Below are 7,266 nucleotides of genomic sequence, written 5' to 3'. Positions count from 1 at the left end.
CCTACATTCTATTATACCTCCTACATTCTATTATACCTCCTAATTCTGATACACTCCTACATTCTATTATACCTCCTACATTGTATTATACCTCCTACATTCTATTATACCTCCTACATTCTGATACACCTCCTACATTCTATTATACCTCCTACATTCTATTATACCTCCTACATTCTGATAAACCTCCACATTCTGATATAACCTCCTACATTCTATTATTACCTCCTACATTCTATTATACCTCCTACATTCTGATATACCTCCTACATTCTATTATACCTCCTACATTCTATTATACCTCCTATATTCTGATATACCTGCCTACATTCTATTATACCTCCTGCATTCTGATATACCTCCTACATTCTATTGATACCTCCTACATTCTGATATACCTCCTACATTCTGATATACCTCCTACATTCTATGAACGTCCTACATTCTATTATACCTCCTACATTCTATTATACCTACTACATTCTGATACACCTCCTACATTCTATTATACCTCCTACATTCTATTATACCTCCTACATTCTGATATACCTCCTACATTCTATTATACCTCCTACATTCTATTATACCTCCTACATTCTATTATACCACTATTCTGATACACATCCTACATTCTGTTATACCTCCTACATTCTATTATACCTCCTACATTCTGTTATACCTCCTACATTCTATTATACCTCCTACATTCTGATACCACCTCCTACATTCTATTATACCTCCTACATTCTATTATACCTCCTACATTCTATTATACCTCCCACATTCTGATACACCTCCTACATTCTATTATACCTCCTACATTCTATTATACCTCCTACATTCTGATATACCTCCTACATTCTATTATACCTCCTACATTCTATTTATACCTCCTACATTCTATTATACACCCTACATTTGATACACCTCCTACATTCTGTTATACCTCCTCCATTCTATTATACCTCCTACATTCTATTTATACTCCTACATTCTGATATACCTCCTACATTCTATTGATACCTCCTGCATTCTGATATACCTCCTGACATTCTATTATACCTCCTACATTCTATTTATACCTCCTACATTCTGATATACCTCCTACATTCTGATATACCTCCTACATTCTATGATACGTCCTACATTCTATTATACCTCCTACATTCTATTATACCTCCGACATTCTGATACACCTCCTACATTCTATTATACCTCCTACATTCTATTATACCTCCTACATTCTGATATACCTCCTATTCTATTATACCTCCTACATTCTATTATACCTCCTACATTCTGATACACCTCCTACATTCTATTATACCTCCTACATTCTATTATACCTCCTACATTATGATACACTCCTACATTCTATTATACCTCCTACATTCTATTATACCTCCTACATTCTGATACACCTCCTACATTCTATTATACCTCCTACATTGTATTATACCTCCTACATTCTATTATACCTCCTACATTCTGATACACCTCCTACATTCTGTTATACTCTACATTCTATTATACCTCCTACATTCTGATAAACCTCCTACATTCTGATATACCTCCTACATTCTATTATACCACCTACATTCTGATACACCTCCTACATTCTGTTATACCTCCTACATTCTATTATACCTTCTACATTCTGTATACCTCCTACATTCTATTATACCTCCTACATTCTGATTACACCTCCTACATTCTATTATACCTCCTACATTCTATTATACCTCCTACATTCTATTATACCTCCCACATTCTGATACACCTCCTACATTCTATTATACCTCCTACATTCTATTATACCTCCTACATTCTGATATACCTCCTACATTCTATTATACCTCCTACATTCTATTATACCTCCTACATTCTATTATACCACATACATTCTGATACACCTCCTACATTCTGTTATACCTCCTACATTCTGATACACCTCCTACATTCTATTAGTACCTCCTACATTCTGATACACCTCCTACATTCTATTATACCTCCTACATTCTGATATACCTCATACATTCTATTATACCTCCTACATTCTATTATACCTCCTACATTCTGATACACCTCCTACATTCTATTATACCTCCTACATTCTATTATACCTCCTACATTATATTATACCTCCTACATTCTATTATACCTCCTACATTCTGATACAACCTCCTACATTCTATTATACCTCCTACATTCTATTATACCTCCTACATTCTGATACACCTCCTACATTCTATTATACCTCCTACATTCTATTATACCTCCTACATTCTGATACACCTCCTACATTTCTATTATACCTCCTACATTCTATTATACCTCCTAACATTATATTATTACCTCCTACATTTCTATTATACCTCCTACATTCTGATATACCTCCCACATTCTATTATACCTCCTGCATTCTGATATACCTCCTACATTCTATTATACCTCCTACATTCTATTATACCTCCTACATTCTGATATACCTCCTACATTCTGATATACCTAACACATTCTATGATACGTCCTACATTCTATTATACCTCCTACATTCTATTATACCTCCTACATTCTGATACACCTCCTACATTCTATTATACCTCCTACATTCTATTATACCTCCTACATTCTATTATACCTCCTACATTCTATTATACCACCTACATTCTGAATATACCTCCTACATTCTATTATACCTCCTACATTCCATTATACCTCCTACATTCTGATACACCTCCTACATTCTATTATACCTCCTACATTCTATTATACCTCCTACATTCTGAATATACCTCCTACATTCCTATTATACCTCTACATTCTATTATACCTCCTACATTCTATTATACCTCCTACATGCTATTATACCTCCTACATTCTGATATACCTCCTACATTCTATTATACCTCCTACATTCTATGTATACCTCCTACATTCTATTATACCACCTACATTCTGATATACCACCTACATTCTGATACACCTCCTACATTCTTGTTATACCTCCTACATTCTGATACACCTCCTACATTCTATTATACCTCCTACATTCTGATACACCTCCTACATTCTATTATACCTCCTACATTCTGAATATACCTCATACATTCTATTTATACCTCCTACATTCTATTAACCTCCTACATTCTGATACACCTCCTACATTCTATTATACCTCCTACATTCTATTATACCTCCTACATTATATTATACCTCCTACATTCTATTATACCTCCTACATTCTGATACACCTCCTACATTCTATTATACCTCCTACATTCTATTATACCTCCTACATTCTATTATACCTCCTACATTCTGATACACCTCCTACATTCTATTATACCTCCTACATTCTATTATACCTCCTACATTCTGATACACCTCCTACTTCTATTATACCTCCTACATTCTATTATACCTCCTACATTATATTATACCTCCTACATTCTATTATACCTCCTACATTCTGTTATACATTTTACATTCTGTACACCTCCTACATTCTGATACACCTCATACATTCTATTATACCTCCTACATTCTGAACACCTCTTACATTCTATTATACCTTCTACATTCTGATACACCTCCTACATTCTATTATACCTCCTACATTCTGATATACCTCATACATTCTATTATACCTCCTACATTCTATTATACCTCCTACATTCTGATATACCTCCTACATTCTATGATACGTCTACATTCTATTATACCTCCTACATTCTATTATACCTCCTACATTCTGATACACCTCCTACATTCTATTATACCTTCCTACATTCTGATATACCTCCTACATTCTATTATACCTCCTAAATTCTATTATACCTCCTACATTATGATTACCTCCTACATTATATTATACCTCCTACATTATATTATACCTCCTACATTCTGATACACCTCCTACATTCTATTATACCTCCTACATTCTATTATACATCCTACATTCTATTATACCTCCTACATTATATTATACCTCCTACATTCTGATACACCTCCTACATTCTATTATACCTCATACATTCTGATACACCTCCTACATTCTATTATACCTCTTACATTCTGATACACCTCCTACATTCTATTATACCTCCTACATTCTATTATACCTCCTACATTCTATTATACCTCCTACATTCTGATATACCTCCTACATTCTATTATACCTCCTACATTCTATTATACCTCCTACATTCTATTATACCACCTACATTCTGATACACCTCCTACATTCTGTTATACCTCCTACATTCTGATACACCTCCTACATTCTATTATACCTCTACATTCTGATACACCTCCTACATTCTATTATACCTCCTACATTCTGATATACCTCATACATTCTATTATACCTCCTACATTCTATTATACCTCCTACATTCTGATACACCTCCTACATTCTATTATACCTCCTACATCTATATACCTCCTACATTATATTATACCTCCTACATTCTATTATACCTCCTACATTCTGATACACCTCCTACATTCTATTATACCTCCTACATTCTATTATACCTCCTACATTCTATTATACCTCCTACATTCTGATACACCTCCTACATTCTATTATACCTCCTACATTCTATTATACCTCCTACATTCTGATACACCTCCTACATTCTATTATAACCTCCTACATTCTATTATACCTCCTACATTATATTATACCTCCTACATTCTATTATACCTCCTACATTCTGTTATACATTTTACATTCTGATACACCTCCTACATTCTGATACACCTCATACATTCTATTATACCTCCTACATTCTGATACACCTCTTACATTCTATTATACCTCCTACATTCTGATACACCTCCTACATTCTATTATACCTCCTACATTCTGATATACCTCATACATTCTATTATACCTCCTACATTCTATTATACCTCCTACATTCTGATATACCTCCTACATTCTATGATACGTCCTACATTCTATTATACCTCCTACATTCTATTATACCTCCTACATTCTGATACACCTCCTACATTCTATTATACCTCCTACATTCTATTATACCTCCTACATTCTGATATACCTCCTACATTCTATTATACCTCCTAAATTCTATTATACCTCCTACATTATGATATACCTCCTACATTATATTATACCTCCTACATTATATTATACCTCCTACATTCTGATACACCTCCTACATTCTATTATACCTCCTACATTCTATTATACATCCTACATTCTATTATACCTCCTACATTATATTATACTCCTACATTCTGATACACCTCCTACATTCTATTATACCTCATACATTCTGATACACCTCCTACATTCTATTATACCTCTTACATTCTGATACACCTCCTACATTCTATTATACCTCCTACATTCTATTATACCTCTTACATTCTGATATACCTCCTACATTCTATTATACCTCCTACATTCTATTATACCTTCTACATTCTGATATACCTCCTACATTCTATTAACCTCCTACATTCTATTATACCACCTACATTCTGATATACCTCCTACATTCTATTATACCTCCTACATTCTATTATACCTCCTACATTCTGATACACCTCCTACATTCTATTATACCTCCTACATTCTATTATACCTCCTACATTCTGATATACCTCCTACATTCTATTATACCTCCTACATTCTATTATACCTCCTACATTCTGATATACCTCCCACATTCTATTATACCTCCTGCATTCTGATATACCTCCTACATTCTATTATACCTCCTACATTCTATTATACCTCCTACATTCTGATATACCTCCTACATTCTGATATACCTAACACATTCTATGATACGTCCTACATTCTATTATACCCTCCTACATTCTATTATACCTCCTACATTCTGATACACCTCCTACATTCTATTATACCTCCTACATCTATTATACCTCCTACATTCTGATATACCTCCTACATTCTATTATACCTCCTACATTCTATTATACCTCTACATTCTATTATACCACCTACATTCTGATATACCTCCTACATTCTATTATACCTCCTACATTCCATTATACCTCCTACATTCTGATACACCTCCTACATTCTATTATACCTCCTACATTCTATTATACCTCCTACATTCTGATATACCTCCTACATTCTATTATACCTCCTAAATTCTATTATACCTCCTACATTATGATATACCTCCTACATTATATTATACCTCCTACAATATATTATACCTCCTACATTCTGATACACCTCCTACATTCTATTATACCTCCTACATTCTATTATACATCCTACATTCTATTATACCTCCTACATTATATTATACCTCCTACATTCTGATACACCTCCTACATTCTATTATACCTCATACATTCTGATACACCTCCTACATTCTATTATACCTCTTACATTCTGATACACCTCCTACATTCTATTATACTCCTACATTCTATTATACCTCCTACATTATATTATACCTCCTACATTCTATTATACCTCCTACATTCTGTTATACATTTTACATTCTGATACACCTCCTACATTCTGATACACCTCATACATTCTATTATACCTCCTACATTCTGATAACCTCTTACATTCTATTATACCTCCTACATTCTGGATACCACTCCTACATTCTATTATACCTCCTACATTCTGATATACCTCATACATTCTATTATACCTCCTACATTCTATTATACCTCCTACATTCTGATATACCTCCTACATTCTATGATACGTCCTACATTCTATTATACCTCCTACATTCTATTATACCTCCTACATTCTGATACACCTCCTACATTCTATTATACCTCCTACATTCTATTATACCTCCTACATTCTGATATACCTCCTACATTCTATTATACCTCCTAATTCTAATATACCTCCTACATTATGATATACCTCCTACATTATATTATACCTCCTACATTATATTATACCTCCTACATTCTGATACACCTCCTACATTCTATTATACCTCCTACATTCTATTATACATCCTACATTCTATTATACCTCCTACATTATATTATACCTCCTACATTCTGATACACCTCCTACATTCTATTATACCTCAAACATTCTGATACACCTCCTACATTCTATTATACCTCTTACATTCTGATACACCTCCTACATTCTATTATACCTCCTACATTCTATTATACCTCTTACATTCTGATATACCTCCTACATTCTATTATACCTCCTACATTCTGATATACCTCCTACATTCTATTATACCTCCTACATTCTAT

This window comes from Oncorhynchus kisutch, linkage group LG21 (assembly GCF_002021735.2).
Source record: "Oncorhynchus kisutch isolate 150728-3 linkage group LG21, Okis_V2, whole genome shotgun sequence".
Classification (NCBI taxonomy): Eukaryota; Metazoa; Chordata; class Actinopteri; order Salmoniformes; family Salmonidae; genus Oncorhynchus; species Oncorhynchus kisutch.
Note: the sequence above shows the minus strand (reverse complement) of the source record.